The following is a 20,846-nucleotide window of genomic DNA, read 5'->3' as shown; positions in this document are numbered from 1 at the left end:
AAACAGAACTTAGCTTATCCTGAAGAGGCAGAAAACGAGATAATCAGGAGTAATCAGAATAGCACTGAATACATTGACAGCCGGCAACAAGTGGAAGTGAAGCAGAGCTAAATAGGAACCTCCCTGGTGAATAACGAGGCAGCTGATCCAGCCAGACCCGCAGGATAATAAACCAAACCACCAGGGGGAGCCAAAAAACCAAAGTCACACAATACCATCTGTGACCACAAGAGGGAGCCTGAAAACGGAGTTCACAACAGTAGCCCCCCCTTGAGGAGGGGTCACCGAACCCTCATCAAAACCCCCAGAGCGATCAGGGTGAGCCACATGGAAGGCACGAACCAAATCGGCCGCATGAACATCAGAGGCGACAACCCAGGAATTATCCTCCTGACCATAGCCCTTCCACTTAACCAAATACTGAAGCCTCCGTCTAGAAATACGAGAATCCAAGATCTTCTCCACCACGTATTCCAATTCTCCCTCAACCAGCACAGGGGCAGGAGGCTCAACCGAAGGAACCACAGGCACCACATACCTAGGCAACAATGACCGATGGAACACATTATGAATAGCAAACGATGCCGGGAGGTCCAAACGAAAAGACACAGGGTTAAGGACTTCCAAAATCTTATAAGGACCGATAAACCGAGGCTTAAACTTAGGAGAGGAGACCTTCATAGGAACAAAGCGAGAAGACAACCACACCAAGTCCCCAACGCGAAGTCGGGGACCCACACAGCGACGGCGGTTGGCAAAGCGCTGAGCCTTCTCTTGTGACAGCTTCAAATTGTCCACCACATGATTCCAAATCTGATGCAACCTATCCACCACAACATCCACTCCAGGACAATCAGAAGGCTCCACCTGACCCGAGGAAAAACGAGGATGAAACCCTGAATTACAAAAAAAAAGGCCCGATTATTAAGGGCAAACTCGGCCAATGGCAAAAAAGTCACCCAGTCGTCCTGATCAGCAGAAACAAAACATCTTAAATAGGTTTCCAAAGTCTGATTAGTGCGCTCGGTTTGGCCATTCGTCTGAGGATGGAAGGCCGACGAAAAAGACAAATTAATGCCCATCTTAGCACAAAAGGTCCGCCAAAATCTAGACACAAACTGGGATCCTCTGTCGGAAACAATATTTTCAGGGATCCCGTGCAAACGAACCACATTTTGAAAAAACAGAGGAACCAACTCGGAGGAGGAAGGCAACTTAGGCAAGGGCACCAAATGGACCATCTTAGAAAAACGATCACACACCACCCAAATGACAGACATTCTCTGAGAGACAGGGAGATCTGAAATAAAATCCATGGAAATGTGCGTCCAAGGCCTCTTCGGGACAGGCAAAGGTAACAACAAGCCACTGGCACGAGAACAGCAAGGCTTAGCCCGAGCACAAATTCCACAAGACTGCACAAAGGAACGCACATCCCGCGACAAGGAAGGCCACCAGAAGGACCTAGCCACCAAATCTCTGGTACCAAAAATCCCAGGATGGCCTGCCAACACCGAAGAATGAACTTCGGAAATAACTCTGATGGTCCATCTATCCGGGACAAACAGTCTCTCCGGTGGACATCGGTCAGGTCTATCCGCCTGAAACTCCTGCAGCACTCGTCGCAAATCTGGGGAGATGGCAGACAAAATCACCCCTTCTCTGAGGATACCAGCTGGCTCAGAATCACCAGGAGAGTCAGGCACAAAACTCCTAGAAAGAGCATCAGCCATCACATTCTTCGAACCAGGCAGGTATGAGACCACGAAATCAAAACGAGAGAAAAACAACGACCAACGAGCCTGTCTAGGATTCAGCCGCTTGGCCGACTCGAGATAAATCAAATTCTTGTGATCAGTCAAGACCACCACACGATGCTTAGCTCCCTTGAGCCAATGTCGCCACTCCTCAAATGCCCACTTCATAGCCAACAACTCCCGATTACCAACATCATAATTCCGCTCGGCAGGCGAAAACTTTCTTGAAAAGAAAGCACATGGCTTCATCACAGAGCCATCAGAGCTTCTCTGCGACAAAACAGCCCCCGCTCCAATCTCAGAAGCATCAACCTCGACCTGGAAAGGAAGGGAGACGTCTGGCTGACATAAGACCGGAGCCGAAGAAAACCGGCGCTTCAGCTCCCGAAAGGCCTCCACAGCCACAGGAGACCAATTAGTAACATCAGAACCCTTCTTGGTCAAATCCGTCAATGGCTTAACAACACCAGAAAAATTAGCGATGAAGCGACGGTAAAAATTAGCAAAACCCAAGAACTTCTGAAGACTCTTAACAGATGTAGGCTGAGTCCAGTCATGAATAGCCTGAACCTTGACTGGGTCCATCTAAATAGCAGAAGGAGAAAAAATGAAACCCAAAAAAGAAACCTTCTGGACTCCAAAAAGACATTTTGAGCCCTTCACAAATAAAGCATTGGCACGCAGGACCTGAAACACCATCCTGACCTGCTTAACATGGGACTCCCAATCATCCGAAAAAAAACAGAATATCATCCAGATACACAATCATAAATTTATCCAGATATTCGTGGAAGATGTCGTGCATAAAGGACTGAAAGACAGAAGGAGCGTTAGAAAGTCCAAAAGGCATCACCAAGTACTCAAAATGGCCTTTGGGCGTATTAAATGCAGTTTTCCATTCATCACCCTGCTTAATACGCACAAGGTTATACGCACCACGAAGATCTATCTTGGTGAACCAACTAGACCCCCTAATGCGAGCAAACAGATCAGATAACAATGGCAAAGGATACTGAAATTTGTCCGTGATTTTGTTTAGAAGGCGATAATCAATACAAGGTCTCAGGGAACCATCCTTCTTAGCCACAAAAAAGAACCCCACACCAAGAGGGGAGGAGGAGGGGCGAATAAGTCCTTTCTCCAAAGACTCCTTTATATAACTCCGCATAGCAGCATGCTCCGGCACTGACAAATTGAAAAGTCGTCCCTTAGGAAACTTACTACCAGGAATCAAATTTATAGCACAATCACAATCCCTATGAGGAGGTAGAGAACTGAGTTTGGGCTCATCAAATACATCCTGGTAATCCGTCAAAAACGCAGGGACCTCAGAAGGAGTGGATGAAGCAATTGACACCACAGGAGCGTCGCCATGAATTCCCTGACAACCCCAACTTGACACAGACATTGCTTTCCAATCCAGGACTGGATTATGAGTCTGCAACCATGGCAGGCCCAACACGACAACATCATGCAAATTATGCAATACAAGAAAGCGAATCACCTCCTGATGAACAGGAGTCATGCACATGGTCACTTGTGTCCAGTACTGAGGTTTATTCGTAGCCAATGGTGTAGCATCAATTCCCCTTAGTGGAATAGGGAATTTTAAAGGCTCCAAAACAAAACCACAGCGCCTGGCAAATGACAAATCCATCAGACTCAGGGCAGCACCTGAATCCACAAAAGCCATAACCGGGTAAGATGACAGGGAACAAATTAGGGTAACAGACAAAATAAACTTAAACTGTAAAGTACTGATGGTGACAGATTTATCAAACTTTTTTGTGCGCTTAGAGCATGCTGAGATAACATGAGCTGAGTCACCACAGTAAAAGCACAACCCATTTTGCCGTCTATAATTTTGCCGTTCACTTCTGGTCAGAATTCTATCACATTGCATAGACTCAGGTGTCTGTTCAGAAGACACCGCCAAATGGTGCGCAGGTTTGCGCTCCCGCAAACGCCGATCAATCTGAATGGCCAGAGTCATTGACTCATTCAGACCTGCAGGCGTAGGGAACCCCACCATGACATTCTTAATGGCTTCAGAAAGACCTTTTCTGAAATTTGCAGCCAGGGCACACTCATTCCATTGAGTAAGCACCGACCATTTCCGAAATTTCTGGCAGTACACCTCTGCATCATCTTGCCCCTGAGAGAGGGCCAACAATGCTTTTTCAGCCTGGTTCTCAAGATTAGGTTCTTCATAGAGCAATCCAAGGGCCAGAAAAAACGCATCCACACTGAGCAATGCAGGATCCCCTGGAGCCAATGCGAAAGCCCAATCTTGAGGCTCGCCACGCAAGAAAGAAATAATAATCTTAACTTGCTGAACAGAATCCCCAGAGGAACGAGGTTTCAAAGAAAGAAACTATTTGCAATTGTTCTTAAAATTCAGGAACCTAGATCTATCTCCAGAAAACAACTCCGGAATAGGTATTCTAGGCTCTGACATAGGACTGTGCACAACAAAATCCTGAATACTTTGTACCCTTGCAGCAAGATGATCTACACTGGAGGCTAAACTCTGGATATCCATATCAGCAGCTGAACTCAGAGCCACACCAAGATTAAGAGGAGGAGAGAAGCCAGACACACAGCAGCTAGACACACGGCAGCAAAAAAAAAAAAAAAAAATTCTCCAAGCTTCTTTTCTCCTGCTTCTGCCATGCAATTAACACTTTACTGGCCGGCTGTACTGTTATGATCCTAGTGGCAAGGATCGCAGGTCGGACTAGCTAAGTAACTGAACAGACGACTAGCTCTGGGAAAGTGGTAACTAGATTGACCGCAACCTGATCCTATCCGCAAACAACTATAAGTAGCCGTGGAACGTTTACCTGAAAATCCTAGACGTCTCTTCACGGCCTGAGAAACTGACTATTCCTGGAGGGAAAGAAAGTCCTCTCTTGCCTCCGTGGAATGACCCCAAAGATATAGAATAGCCCCCCACAAATATTAACGGTGAGTTAAGGGGAAAGCACAAACGCAGAGATGAAATTAGATTTAGCAAATGAGGCCCGCTAATACTAGATAGCAGAAAATAGGAAGGGAACTGTGCGGTCAATAAAAAAACCCTATTCAAAATATCCACGCAGAGATTGCTCGAGCCCCCGCACCAACTAACGGTGCGGGGGAAGCAACTCCGTACCCCAGAGCTTACCAGCAACAAGAAATCACATATTAGCAAGCTGGACTAGACTCATGATACACAGAAATCATATTGCAGGCAGATGAGCAAAAAATATTCAAACAGAACTTAGCTTATCCTGAAGAGGCAGGATAAGTTACCTACGTATACTATAGACATCACGTGTAGTTCTGTGTCTTTGATAGCCCTTTATAGTTATAACAATTATATACCCTTTTGAGAATATGCTCATGGGAGATTTGTAGGTCTGGATGGGCCACCCTGTATAAAAGGAACGTAGTTAGTGGGGCATTAGATGCACTTATGGGAGTTCTTAGTGATGTTCAACCTAATGGGTGGTAACTTGTGGTGACATTGTTAGGATACACTAGGGGTGTACTACCCAGTTGGGCGGCTATATTATGTATTTGTAACTTCATTTTTTAAAATTTATTTGTACCCTTTTATTGAATTTTTTCTAATAAAGTGTTTAATTTTTTATATTGGCATTTGCTTCCGTTTGCTCGGAGTGGTTAGTGCATTTTGTATATACAGTTGTGTACAAAAGTTTACATACCCTGGCAGAATTTTTGTTTTCTTGGCCTTTTTCAGAGAATATGAATGGTAACACCAAAACGTTTTCTCCACTCATTGATACTGGTTGGGTGAAGCCATTTATTGTCAAACTACTGTGTTTTCTCTTTTTACAATGACAACCCAAAACATCCAAATGACCCTGATCAAGAGTTCACATACCTCATTTCTTAATACCATGTATTGCCCCCTCTAACATCAATGACAGCTTGAAGTCTTTTGTGGTAGTTGTTGATGAGGTCCTTTATTTTCTCAGATTGTAAAGCTGTCCACTTGTCACGATCCAACTTTGGATGCATGGCAGCTCTGGTTCCTCTATAAATTAAATGTAGATTTTTTTCCTTTTCAGGCCAATGGGGGTTAATATCAGTTTCCCTCGCTGTAACTGCAAAGTTGCTAGGTCAGCTGATGTGGATGCTGACCACTCCCACCATCCTTTAAATGGTCACCTGATGCATCAGCTGACTGTTGGTGATAGAGTTTCTCTCTGGTGTCGACTACTTCTGGTGTTTGGAGTCCTGTTTCTGTGTCTTCTGCGGTGTGGACCTTGGCAACGGAGCTTGGAAGCTAAGTGTTGTGCTTATTCCTTGTCTATCTCCTGTTTGCCACTGTCTCCTGTGTGGTACCATCTGCAGTGGTGAGGCTACTGCCCTTGCCGGCCAGGGCAATGTGTGGTGACAGCAAGGGACAAGATTCCTGATGGCGGTGGGGGAAGGACCCACTTAGGGCATTAGGGGAGTGCAGAGACAGGCTCATGTTTGAGCTCAGGGGTGTCCATCCCTCATTTCCTTATCGGTAGGACCTTACCTTCCATTTTTACATCTCATTGTGTGTTTGTTGTACTGTCGACTGATCCCCTGTTGGGTCGTTATATTTCATCACACCACTCTTCTTGGCAAAAAGCCTCCAGTTCCTGTAAATTCCTGGGCCGTCTAGCATGAACTGTATGCTTGTGATCTCCCCAGAGTGGCTCAATGATATTGAGGTCAGGAGACTGAGATGGCCACTCCAAAACCATCACTTTGTTCTGCTGTAGCCAATGACAGGTCGAATTGGCCTTGTGTTTTGGATTGTTGTCGTGTTGGAACTCCCAAGTACATCTCATGCGCAGCTTCCGGGCTGATGAGTGCAAATTTGCCTCTAGTGTTTGCTGATAACGTGCTGCATTCATCTTTCCTTCAACTTTGACCAAGTTTCCTGTGCCTTTGTAGCTCACAGGTCCCTAACACATCAGCTATCCACCTCCGTGCTTCACAGTAGGAATGGTGGTCCTTTCATCATAGGCCTTGTTGACCTCTCTCCAAATGTAATGTTTTTGTGGCCAAAAAGTAAAATTTTGGTCTCATGACTCCAAAGTTTTGAGGCTTTTCCCTGTGCTGTTTTGCATATTGTAGGCAAGATACTCTGTGGCATTTGCACAGTAATGGCTTTCTTCTTGCGACTCGTCCATGCAGCCAATTTTCCTTCAAGTACCTCCTTATTGTACATCTTGAAACATCCACACTGCTAGTTTTCAGAGAGTCCAGTATTTCAGCTGATTTTATTTGTGGGTTTTTCTTTGCATCCCGAACAAATTTCCTGGCAGTTGTTGGTCTACCTGACCATAATTTTGTTTTTACAGAGCCCCTGATTTTCCATTTGTTAATCACAGTTTGAATGCTGCTGACTGGCATTAACACTTCCTTTGCTTCCGTTTGTTCGGATTGGATTGTGTATTGTTGTGGGAAGCGCCACTACTTAAGCCTTGTTTTTGTGCATAGGTGAACAAAATGCACTAATCACGCACTGTGGCATTTTAGTAAAGGATTTCATCAATTCTTTGGAAACAAATGCAATGTCTGTCGTTTTGCAAAAAAAAAACTCTCAGGATAGATGGGCGCTTTCATTTTTCATCAACTGTAAAACTAGCCATGTTATTTATGGCATAGTCTGCAATACTTGTGAAAAGAGGTATATAGAGTGTAAAAGCCGCAAATTATAAAAGAGGATTGCGGAAAACATTTATAATATCTATAATAATAATTTCACTTATACCGGAACAGTTCGACATTTTTTGGTTTGGAGAACATAACTAAGCCAAATCGAGGTGGCACAATGTATATATATTGAATGCAGTTCACAACCATTATGAATATGCCATTTTTTATACATATATATGTGGTTGTTTTCACCAAATTATATCAGTGCTTTATGCTTTGGTAACTGTTGATACACGTCATTGAAGTATATGTTCTCAGGGTGTTCAGTTTCCCTCCCTCTTCTCTCCCTACTTTGACCGGGGGTGTTTCCACATGATTGCTACACAAGATGTTGTTAGAATCTGTTTAGTTTGTGACTATCCGTCATTTTCTTGTGGAGTTTTGGCTGCGGTCTTTTTCCTCTGGTGCTGGGTTTGTCTTGGGTCAGGTGTTTGTATCACTCTTTATTAACCAGCACCTGCCTCCCAGTTCTTGCTGGACAACAGTGTTACTCTGCTTGAGCTCTAGCTTGGTGCTTTGCTTTGTCTTCTGTGTGTTATTTGTGCAGTACTGGTACCTCTGGTTCTGCTAAGCCTTGGTTTCTGTTTTCTATTGGTTTCTGCAGCCTTCTCTGTATTTTCTATTAGGAGGTGACCTGTTTTTGTACCCAGTCCTTAGTTCTTTTAGGGAACCCCTTCCCCTTATCTATAGGTCTTCGCTTGAGAATAACCTAGGATCATCGGTGGGTCTATTCGCAGGGAATGGGTCACCCACTCCATCGTGGGGTTTCAGCCTAGTCATAGTGCAGGGTCAGTTTTCCTCCCTCTACCCTAGTCATGTGTTGCAGATCCGTACCAGATGTGGTCTAGTGGTTTTTAATGTTAGTTGTAACACCTCGGTATTCATGCTCTATGACTAAGGGCACAGTAGGCGCCAGAAGCTCATTAGAGCGGGTCCTGCACCACATCATCGTTGTATAGTTTGGAATAAAGCTTGATGATTTGTTATTATTGGATGTGCCTGTTCACCTCTTTTTTTTTTGCATTGGATATTTCTGGTCAATCAGCAGCATTGGAATGGTTCTCCGGAAAATAAAGACAGGTGTTTCCTAAAATGTGAGTACGATGGAAATTTCTCTTCCGTTTTTATGGAGTACTAGATGGTGGCCCGATTCTAACGCATCGGGTATTCTAGAATATGTATGTATGTAGCAGCCACATAGTATATAGCCAAGGCCACGTAGTATATAGGAGCCATGTAGTACATAGCAGACAAATACTACGTGGACTGTGTTATATACTATGTGGCTGCTATATACATACATACATATTGTAGAATACCCGATGCGTTAATACAGGCCACGCAGTATATAACAGTGGCCACGCAGTATATAACACAGCCCAAACAGTATATAGCACAGCCCACGCACTATATAACACAGCCCACGTACTATATAACACAGCCCACGCAGTATATAGCAGCCACGCAGTATATAACACAGCCCAAACAGTATATAACACAGCCCATGTACTATATAACACAGCCCACGCAGTATATAGCAGCCACGCAGTATATAACACAGGCGACGTAGTATATAACACAGGCCACGCAGTATATAACACAGGGCACGTAGTATATAGCACAGCCCACGCAGTATATTACACAGCCCACGCAGTATATAACACTGCCCATGTAGTATATAGCAGCCACGCGGTATATAACACAGCCCACGCAGTATTTAGCAGTGTGGGCAGCATATCTTTTTTAAAAATATAATTAAAATAAAAAATAGTTATATACTCACCCGCCGGGATCCAGCGAAGCTCTGGCGATGCGCGCGCGGCTGCCGCCATGTTCTGTTCCCAGGATGCATTGCGAAATTACCCAGATGACTTAGCACTCTCGCTGGCATTAACCCTGTGTGAGCGGTGACTGGAGGGGAGTATGGAGCGGGCGCCGGGCACTGACTGCAGGGGAGTAGCGAGGGACTAATCGGACTGTGCCCGTCGCTGATTGGTCCCGGCAGCCATGACAGGCAGCTGGCGAGACCAATCAGCGACGCGGGATTTCCGTGACGGAAGTTGCCGACAGAAAGACGGAAGTAGCCCTTAGACAATTATATATATAGATATTAATATCTAGGATCAGTAGTTATTATGACAAATTGAATTTGCATCATGTATATTATTGATTCATAGAATCACATTATTTTTCACAAAGCACAAGAAATGCAAACTTTTTGTTAACATATAGAATAAGTCCCACATAAAGTTTCTCTTGTACCTTTTGTCTATATTTTAATCTCTATCTGCCCCTTGGTGCCTCATACATTTGAATGGGTAGTCCTATTCTTATCAAAAGTACAGAATTCACCTTATGCTTCTGTGCAATCTTGTACAGCACCCTGCCTGACTGATTTTATCGTGTCATCTATATCAGTATACCTGCATTGTGGTTTTACATCATTAGCTGGTTCAAGCAGAGCTTTACTATGCAATACTCCTTCAAAACGGCAGTGCAGAGTTGTGTGTGTTGCCTGCTATTGACAAATCTGTGATGTGAAACTGTAAATGCTGCTCGGATTATGCATATGGCAGAAGATAATCCTTTGATATATGCATCAATCGAGCAGCACTTGCAGTTTTACATCACTAAATTATCAGCAGCAGCTAACAAACACAGCTCAACTAATCTAAGCCTTGGTACACTGAGCCTCATATTGTAGTATATTTCTCCTCTCAGGCCCCTCTATATAGCCTTTCCTGCAGTAGCTTTATCATTTGTGTCCTGTATATACACCCCATCTTGAAGTACATCTTTTTATACAGTTCCCTCTACTGCAGCACATCTTTCTTTATCCTCTGTATACAGCCCATCCTGCAGTACATCTCTACTTTCCATCCCTTGTATTGAATCCATCCTGCAAAACATCAGTCTTCTTAGTTACCAGTAGGGTTGAGCGAAACGGATCGGTCAATTTCATAAATCGTCGACTTCCGGCAAAGTCGGGTTTCGTGAAACCCGACCCGATCCCACTGTGGGATCGGCCATGCGGTCGGCGATCTTCGCGCCAAAGTCGCGTTTCATATGACGCGTTCAGCGCCATTTCTCAGGGAATGAAAATGGACACAGAGTGTGGGCAGCGTGATGACATAGGTCTCAGTCCCCACCATCTTAGAGAAGGGCATTACAGTGATTAGCTTGCTTTCAGCGGCGTCACAGGGGCTATAAAGGGGCGTGCACGCCGACCGCCATCTTACTGCTGCCGAAATGAGCATAGGGAGAGGTTGCTGCTGCTTCGTCAGAAGCAGGGATATTGTTAGGGAGGAAAGATTAACCCCCAAACCGCTTGTGCTGTAGCGATTTCCACTGTCCAAGACCACCTTTTCTTTGCAGGGACAGTGGAGGCTAGATTTCTGTGCATCAGCTCTGTAGCTTATAAGGCTGCCTTGTAAGGCTCCCTGATAGTTGCATTGCTGTTTGTACGCCGCTGTGCAAACCAACTGCTTTTTTCAAAGCAAAAATCCTGTTGCTTCTTTCTGCACAGTTCTCTTGTTTCTTTGTCCACACTCTTGTGTGCAGCAGTCCTTTTTATTGCTGACATACTTGTCCTTTGATCATTGTAGGGAGATTGAAATTCTACTACAGCCCTTGTATTTTTTTATATATCTGCCAGCCACTTTCTGCCAATCAAACTGTGTAGTGTAATACAGTGAGCCTGATTTTTTCCTGCATTCTCCCACACAAAGGGAGATTTATATTGCCACTGAGTGCATGTGCGTCAGTCCTGTTTGTGGCATATCTGCCAGCCACTTTCTGACACTCAAACTGTGTAGTGTAATACAGTGGGCCTGATTTTTTCCTGCATTCTCCCACACATAAAAAGGGAGATTTATATTGCCACTGAGTGTATCTGTGTCAGTCCTGTTTGTGGCATATCTGCCAACCACTTTCTGCCACTCAAACTGTGTAGTGTAATACAGTGGGCCTGATTTTTCTGCTGTCTCCCACACATAAAAAGGGAGATTTATATTGCCACTGAGTGCATCTGCGTCAGTCCTGTTTGTGGCATATCTGCCAGCCACTTTCTGCCATTCAAACTGTGTAGTGTAATACATTGGGCCTGATTTCTTTCTGCATTCTCCCACATAAAAAGGGAGATTTATATTGCCACTGAGTGCATGTGCGTCAGTCCTGTTTGTGGCATATCTGCCAGCCACTTTCTGACACTCAAACTGTGTAGTGTAATACAGTGGGCCTGATTTTTCCTGCATTCTCCCACACATAAAAAGGGAGATTTATATTGCCACTGAGTGCATCTGCGTCAGTCCTGTTTGTGGCGTATATCTGCCAACCACTTTCTGCCACTCAAACTGTGTAGTGTAATACAGTGGGCCTGATTTTTCTGCTGTCTCCCACACATAAAAAGGGAGATTTATATTGCCACTGAGTGCATCTGCTTCAGTCCTGTTTGTGGCATATCTGCCAGCCACTTTCTGCCATTCAAACTGTGTAGTGTAATACATTGGGCCTGATTTCTTTCTGCATTCTCCCACACATAAAAAGGGAGATTTATATTGCCACTGAGTGCATGTGCGTCAGTCCTGTTTGTGGCATATCTGCCAGCCACTTTCTGACACTCAAACTGTGTAGTGTAATACAGTGGGCCTGATTTTTTCCTGCATTCTCCCACACATAAAAAGGGAGATTTATATTGCCACTGAGTGCATCTGTGTCAGTCCTGTTTGGCGTATATCTGCCAACCACTTTCTGCCACTCAAACTGTGTAGTGTAATACAGTGGGCCTGATTTTTCTGCTGTCTCCCACACATAAAAAGGGAGATTTATATTGCCACTGAGTGCATCTGCGTCAGTCCTGTTTGTGGCATATCTGCCAGCCACTTTCTGCCATTCAAACTGTGTAGTGTAATACATTGGGCCTGATTTCTTTCTGCATTCTCCCACACATAAAAAGGGAGATTTATATTGCCACTGAGTGCATGTGCGTCAGTCCTGTTTGTGGCATATCTGCCAGCCACTTTCTGACACTCAAACTGTGTAGTGTAATACAGTGGGCCTGATTTCTTTCTGCATTCTCCCACACATAAAAAGGGAGATTTATATTGCCACTGAGTGCATCTGCGTCAGTCCTGTTTGTGGCATATCTGCCAGCCACTTTCTGCCACTCAAACTGTGTAGTGTAATACAGTGGGCCTGATTTCTTTCTGCATTCTCCCACACATAAAAAGGGAGATTTATATTGCCACTGAGTGCATCTGCGTCAGTCCTGTTTGTGGCATATCTGCCAGCCACTTTCTGCCACTCAAACTGTGTAGTGTAATACAGTGGGCCTGATTTTTCTGCTGTCTCCCACACATAAAAAGGGAGATTTATATTGCCACTGAGTGCATCTGCGTCAGTCCTGTTTGTGGCATATCTGCCAGCCACTTTCTGACACTCAAACTGTGTAGTGTAATACAGTGGGTCTGATTTTCACAGCAGTCTCCCACACCTATAAAGGGAAATTTCTATTGCCACTAAGGGCATCTGCATCAGTCCTGTTTGTGGCATATCTGTCAGCCACTTTCTGACACTGAAACTGTGCAGTGTAATACAGTGGGCCTGATTTTCCCAGCAGTCTCCCACACCTATAAAGGGAAATTTAAATTCACAACAAGTTTATGTACACCTTCTACCTGGTTTTACAGTACCATATAACGGTTGTTAGTTTGGTTAACTTTTTCCAAGAATGAGGTAGTCTGGTGGAAGAGGTCGTGGCCATGGGCGGTCATTGCCAGCTGGTAATGATGGTAGTGGTGGTGGTCGTGGAGCATCAGGTGGTCGTGGGAAAAGCAATATAGCACCTAAGTCTCGAGTTGTTGAACCAGCGTCATCGTCTGGCTACACAAGGCCTCGAACACTCCCTTTTCTGGGAGTTGGAAAACCGCTTTTAAAGCCGGAGCAGCAGGAAAAAGTTTTGGCTTTCCTTGCTGACTCTGCCTCTAGCTCTTTCGCCTCCTCTTCGGAAAGTGCAAAATTTAAAAGCAGCACGTCGTCAGTGGATGCTCCCGGTCAGGAACAAGTCGCTTCCTTGTGTCCTTCATCAAGAACAACAGTGAAGGATGCGTCAGGCGACACAACAGGTTACTCCATGGAGCGCTTTACACATACCGTGCCTGGGTTAGAAAGGGAAATTGTTAATAGGCCATGCCCATTACAAGATGAATCGGACATGGAGTGCACAGATGCACAGCCACAGCTAGATTATTATGCTGTTCCATTGACTCAGATCACAACATTGCCCTTGCAGTGTACTGAGCCAGAATCTGACCCTGATGAGACTATGGTGCCCCGTCCCGAATGCTATAGCACCTTACACGGTGACACACAGGAAGGTGCACAGGACATAGAAGAGGAGGTGATAGATGACCCAGTTGTTGACCCCGATTGGCAGCCATTGGGGGAACAGGGTGCCGCTGGCAGTAGCTCTGAAGCGGAGGAGGAAGAGCCGCAGCAGGCATCAACATCGCAACAGCTTTCATCTGGCAGGCCCGTATCTGGCCAAAAACGTGTGTCAAAACCAAAAACAGTTGTAGGACAGCGTGGCCATCCGGTTAAAGTAGCACAGTGTGCAATGCCTGAAAAGGTATTCGATAGTAGGAAGAGTGCAGTCTGGCATTTTTTTAACCAAGATCCGAATGATCAGTGCAAAATGATCTGTAAGAAATGCTCAAGGACCTTTAGCAGAGGTCATAATGTCAAAAATGTAAATACAACTTGCATGCATAGACATTTAACCACCATGTACTTGCAAGCCTGGACTAACTACCAAACGTCCCGTAACGTTGTTGCACCCGCTCACAATGAAGCTAGTCAGCAACGCTACATTCCTTCCCTCACTGTAAGCCCACCGTTTACGACACAACCTGCAGCAAATGTGGAGGTATCGTTGCAAGGCCAAAGCAGTCAGGGAATCACCAGGTTCTTGGTAGGAAACACTGTATGTAGGCCAACAGCAAGAATACCATCACCAACCCTCTCTCAGTCTGCCATGTCCACCACCACCCCCGCTAGTTCCACCATATGCAACTCTCCAGTCCAGCTCACCCTACAAGAGACTCTCGTTAGGAAAAGGAAGTACTCATCCTCTCATCCGCGTACACAGGGTTTGAACACCCACATTGCTAGACTAATCTTGTTAGAGATGATGCCCTACCGGTTGGTTGAAAGCGAAGCTTTCAAAGCCCTCATGGCCTACGCAGTGCCACGCTATGACCTACCCAGTCGACACTTCTTTGCGAGAAAAGCCATCCCAGCCCTCCAACAGCATGTCAAAGACCGCATTGTCCATGCACTCAGGCAATCTGTCAGTAGAAAGGTGCACCTCACAACAGATGCATGGACCAGTAGGCATGGCCAGAGACGTTACATGTCCATCACGGCACACTGGGTTAATGTGGTGGATTCAGGGTCCACAGGGGACAGCCATATTGGGACAATTCTGCCTAGCCCACAGTCTAGGAAACGGTTGGCTGTAGGCGTTCGCCACCCCTCCTCCTCCTCCTCATCCTCCAGCAGAAGCGAGAGCTCGTCCACAGACCGCAGTCGCACGACCACTCCATCCGCAGATGCCAGTGTTGCACACGAGGTGTCCCATTATGGAACAGCTAGTGGTAAGCGTCAGCAGGCTGTATGGAACAGCTAGTGGTAAGCGTTAGCAGGCTGTGTTGGAAATGAAGTGTTTCGGCCACAACAGACACACCGCGGAAGTTCTGTCCGAGTTCTTGCAGCAAGAAACTCAGTCATGGCTGGGCAGTGTACATCTTGAGGCAGGCAAGGTAGTCAGTGATAACGGAAGGAATTTTATGCCTGCCATAGCCCTTTCACAACTGAAACACATTCCTTGCCTGGCTCACACCTTGAACCTGGTGGTGCAGTGCTTCCTGAAAAGTTATCCGGGGTTACCCGCCCTGCTCCTGAAGGTGCGAAGACTTTGCTCGCACATCCGCCATTTGCCCGTACACTCCAGCCATATGCAGAACCATCAGCGATCTTTGAAGCTTCCCCAGCACCGCCTAATAATCGACGTTGCAACAAGGTGGAACTCCACACTGCGCATGCTTCAGAGGCTGTGCGAACAGAGGCGTGCTGTTATGTATTTGTGGGAGGATACACATACACGGGCAGGCAGTTGGATGGCAGACATGGAGTTGTCAGGTGTGCAGTGGTCGAAGCTACAAGACCTGTGTCAAGTCCTTCAGTGTTTTGAGGAATGCACAAGCCTGGTTAGTGCAGACGACGCCATCATAAGCATGAGCATCCCCCTAATGCGTCTGCTGACGCAAAGTTTGACGCACATAAAGGAGCAGGCGTCTGCAGCCGAGGACGAGGGAAGCCTTGATGACAGTCAGCCATTGTCTGCTCAGGGAAGTCTCCTGGACGAGGTGGCGGACGAAGAGGAGGAGGACGAGGAAGATGATGGGGATGAATATTTATGGGAGGAGGAAGCTTCTCAGGGGGCAATAGAAACTGGTGGTGTTGCAAGGTCAGGTACAGGGTTTTTGAGAGAGACAAGTGATGTTGATTTGCCAGAAAGTGCTCCTCAACCCAGCACAAGCAGTGAATTGACACCTGGAACATTGGCCCACATGGCGGATTATGCCTTGCGTATCCTAAAAAGGGACCCCCGCATTATCAAAATGATGACCGATGACAATTACTGGTTGGCCTGCCTCCTGGATCCACGCTATAAAGGGAAATTGCAAAATATCATGCCACATGAGAACCTTGAGCAAATATTGGCTACCAAACAAGCAACTCTTGTAGACCGCTTGGTTCAGGCATTCCCAGCACACAGCGGCGGTGATGGTTCTCACACGAGCTGCAGGCGGCAACATGGCAGAGGTGTTAGAGGTGCACAAATCAGAAGTGGCGTTGGACAGAGGGGTTTTATGACCAGGTTGTGGAGTGATTTCGCAATGACCGCAGACACGACAGGTACTGCAGCATCAATTCAAAGTGACAGGAGACAACATTTGTCCAGTATGGTTACTAACTATTTTTCCGCCCTTATCGATGTTCTCCCTCACACGTCATTCCCATTTGAATACTGGGCATCAAAAATAGACAACTGGCCTGAATTGGCAGAATTGCTTGCCCAGCTGCTAGTGTGCTATCAGAAAGAGTATTCAGTGCTGCTGGTTCAATACTGACCGAAAAAAGGACTCGTCTGGCTACCCAAAATGTTGATGATCTAATCTTCATTAAAATGAACCAATAATGGATTTCTAATTATTTTGCCCCACCTTTCCCTGCTGACACCTAGCTTTCCTGTATAAAGGTCTTGCTTTTGGACTCGTCTTACTGACTGCTCCAATTTCTCCAGTTGCAGCTGCTGTATGTCCACCATAGGCCATTTTTACACCTCCCTAAATGGGCAGACTCCCCCCACGGGGCCGTGATCACCACTTGGCGCAAGCACCCGTGCGAGTGCCGTTTGGCTGAACAGGTGGGTGTGCCCACTTTTGGGCGACGGCACTGGCACAGGGTCCCTCATAGTACAATGAAGTGTCTCTGGCGGTGGTGGTGCACACCCAACGTCAGACACACCGTCATAACATGAGGGGCCCTGGGCCAGTACCGCCTCCCACGAGAGAGTGTTCCCCCCCCCAGCTCAAACAGTGCTCTACCACTTGCAAAATTACCTCTCACTGCTCCACCACTGTTTAGTCTGTGCTGTTAAATCCTTCAATGGCACTGCCAATACCAATTTGTTGACATGATTGATGCTAGTAAAAATATTCAGGGGCCCTGTCGTACATTTACACCAGTTAATACTTTGCGCCAACTACCACTGTCTGCAAGTCAGCAGAGGAGCCCACCCCTGTACCTAGGTATGCCACCTGTTTATTTGTGAATTTTTTTTTTTGCCAGACATTAACCTCACTTTATTATTTTGGCCTACTAACTGTGTCAGACACTCCTTACAGTTGTCCTCCACTGAACAAAGCTAGGCCGCCTGCGTACTCCTGTAACTTATTTTTAACTGCATTTTGCCTATTACTTGGTCCTACTAACCGTGTCTGCCCCTCGGTGCAATCGTCCTCCGCTGAACACACCAATGCTACCTGTGTACCCCTGTAACCTATTTAAACCTGCATAGAGCCTACTTTTTTTATTTTAGGCCTAGTAAGTCTGCGCCACTCCTTCCTATTGTCCTCCGCTGACCACACCAATGCTGCCTGTGTACCCCTGTAACCTATTTAAACCTGCATAGAGCCTACTTTTTTATTTTAGGCCTAGTAAGTCTGTCTGCGGTCCCTCCTTCCAATCGTCCTCCGCTGACCACACCAATGCTGCCTGTGTACCCCTGTAACCTTTTTTAAACTGCATTGAGCCAACTTTTTTGTTTAAGGCCTACTACCTGTGTCTGTCTGCGCCACTCAATACAGCTGTCCTCCTCTGAAAAAAGCTGAGCTTCAATTGTCAGGTTTTCAGCCTATAGGAATTTGAAAACTGCATTGGGGCTACTAGTTTGGTTGGGGCCTACAAACGGTGTCTGCCGCTCCTTGGTGTTCTCCTGGTTTTTTTTCCTGAGCTTCAATCTTCTGGCTTTCGGCCTATATTTTTAATATGAAACTGCATTTGGCCTACTAGTATGGTTGGGGCCTACTAACGGTGTCTGCCGCTCCTTGGTGTTCTCCTCCACTGAACAAAGCTGAGCTTCAATCTTCAGGCTTTCGGCCTATATCACATATTTAACTGCATTGGGGCAACTAGTTTGGTTGGGGCCTACTAACGGTGTCTGCCACTCCTTGGTGTTCTCCTCCACTGAACAAAGCTGAGCTTCAATCTTCAGGCTTTCGGCCTATATCACATATTTAACTGCATTTGGCCTACTAGTTTGGTTGGGGCCTACTAACGGTGTCTGCCGCTCCTTGGTGTTCTCCTCCACTGAACAAAGCTGAGCTTCAATCTTCAGGCTTTCGGCCTATATTTACAAATTTTAAACTGCATTTGGCCTACTAGTTTGGTTGGGGCCTACAAACGGTGTCTGCCGCTCCTTGGTGTTCTCCTGTTTTTTTTTCCTGAGCTTCAATCTTCTGGCTTTCGGCCTATATATTTAATATGAAACTGCATTTGGCCTACTAGTTTGGTTGGGGCCTACTAACGGTGTCTGCCGCTCCTTGGTGTTCTCCTCCACTGAACAAAGCTGAGCTTCAATCTTCAGGCTTTCGGCCCATATCACATATTTTACTGCATTGGGGCTACTAGTTTGGTTGGGGCCTACTAACGGTGTCTGCCGCTCCTTGGTGTTCTCCTCCACTGAACAAAGCTGAGCTTCAATCTTCAGGCTTTCGGCCTATATCAGATATTTAACTGCATTTGGCCTACTAGTTTGGTTGGGGCCTACTAACGGTGTCTGCCGCTCCTTGGTGTTCTCCTCCACTGAACAAAGCTGAGCTTCAATCTTCAGGCTTTCGGCCTATATTTACAATTTTAAACTGCATTTGGCCTACTAGTTTGGTTGGGGCCTACAAACTGTGTCTGCCGCTCCTTGGTGTTCTCCTGGTTTTTTTTTTCCTGAGCTTCAATCTTCTGGCTTCGGCCTATATTTTTAATATGAACTGCATTTGGGATACTAGTTTGATTGGGGCCTACTAACGGTGTCTGCCGCTCTGTGTTGTTCTCCAGGTTTTTTTTCCTGAGCTTTAATCTTCTGGCTTTCGGCCTATATTTTTAATATGAAACTGCATTGGGGCTACTAGTTTGGTTGGGGCCTACTAACGGTGTCTGCCGCTCCTTGGTGTTCTCCTCCACTGAACAAAGCTGAGCTTCAATCTTCAGGCTTTCGGCCTATATCAGATATTTAACTGCATTGGGGCTACTAGTTTGGTTGGGGCCTACTAACGGTGTCTGCCGCTCTTTGGTGTTCTCCTCCACTGAACAAAGCAGTGCCGCCTGTTTACTCCTGTTACCAATTTTGAACTTTATTTGGCCCACTTTATTATTTGGGCCTACTAACTGTGTCTGCCTCTCATTACAGTTGTCCTCCACTGAACAAAGCAATGCCGCCTGGTTAGTCCTGTTACCAATTTTGAACTGCATTTAGCCCACTTTATTATTTGGGCCTATATCTGTGTTTCCTCCTCATCCTGCCCATTGCCCAGCCAGTGCTACATGAGTCTGCTGGTACATTGACCCAGACCACTACATTCCCCTTGCACTCTACACAGCCAGAATCTGACCCTGCTGAAATTCAGGTTCCCCTTCCCGCATACTATACCACCTTACACGGAGACAAAGAGGAAGGCGCAGATGAAAGTGCAGGTTCCTTCATCAGGTGAAGAGGGCATACTCGTTGGCGACGTCACTGTCACAGGGCCCCTCATAGTACGCAAAAGTGTCTCTGCTGGTGGGAGGTGCTCCCGCCGTCAAACACACCGCCGTACTTTGAGGGGCCCTGTGCCAGTGCCAATGCGAACGAGTGGGCCCCCCCTGCTTGCTCAGGATCACAGCACTTGCAAAGTTGAAATACTGACCTCTCCCTGCTCCACCGCCGTGACGTAGTCCGCGTTTCCTGGGCCCACGAAAAACTTGAGCCAGCCCTACCCCCCCCCAACTTTAGCCAAATGACCCCCAATTTTCAATGCCTAACTATTATTATAAGGTAAATTAAGATTCACAAGCTTAAGTGACACGAATTGATGTTTTTGACATTAAAATGGGCACTGTAGGTGTTTTCCTGTCCTCCACTCACTGCCGACTTTGCTCCCCCATTGACTTACATTTGGTTTCGTGTTTCGGTCGATCCCCGACTTTGCGCGATAATCGGACGATTTCACTGGACTCGACTTTTGACAAAGTCGGGTTTCGCGAAACCCGACTCGATCCTAAAAAAGTAAAAGTCGCTCAACCCTAGTTACCAGTGCACCCACACACCGCAGCAACCTGGTGTGAGTGTGTGTAATCAAGGCGGTGTGGCGCTTGTTTGTTACATCATCCCTCACTAGAAGCTTTGCAGTAAGCATAGGACATCTATGCTGGCAGGAAGCTGTCTGAGAGAGAGACTGCACAGGATCGACGATCTGAAGGGTAAATAGCATAATCAGCCCCCAGGTGTGCAAAAAGGGGCAGATCTAAGGGTATGTGTCCATGTTCAGGAAACGCTGCGTTTTTGACGCAGCGTTGAGCCGCAGCGTCAAAAACGCAGCGTCCAGATGTTACAGCATAGTGGAGGGGATTTTATGAAATCCCGTCTCCACTATGCATTAAAAAACGCATGCGGAATTCCCGCAAAAACGCACATGCGGTGCGTTTTTTAAGAACGCAGCATGTCCTTGCATAGCATAAAAAACGTAAGGACAGCGCAGGTGACCTGCCAGTGACCTCAGGTGCAGATTT

At 46.2% G+C, this 20,846-nt stretch overlaps 1 protein-coding gene across 1 annotated transcript in view; it reads right to left on the bottom strand.

Annotated features, from left to right (window-relative positions):
• Positions 1-20,846, bottom strand: part of REC8 (REC8 meiotic recombination protein) — a 217,059-nt gene that overhangs the window by 71,283 nt on the left and 124,930 nt on the right. The window lies entirely within an intron of this gene.

Source organism: Ranitomeya variabilis, chromosome 1, assembly GCF_051348905.1.
Source record: "Ranitomeya variabilis isolate aRanVar5 chromosome 1, aRanVar5.hap1, whole genome shotgun sequence".
NCBI lineage: Eukaryota > Metazoa > Chordata > Amphibia > Anura > Dendrobatidae > Ranitomeya > Ranitomeya variabilis.
This window is presented reverse-complemented; position numbering and strand designations above follow the sequence as displayed.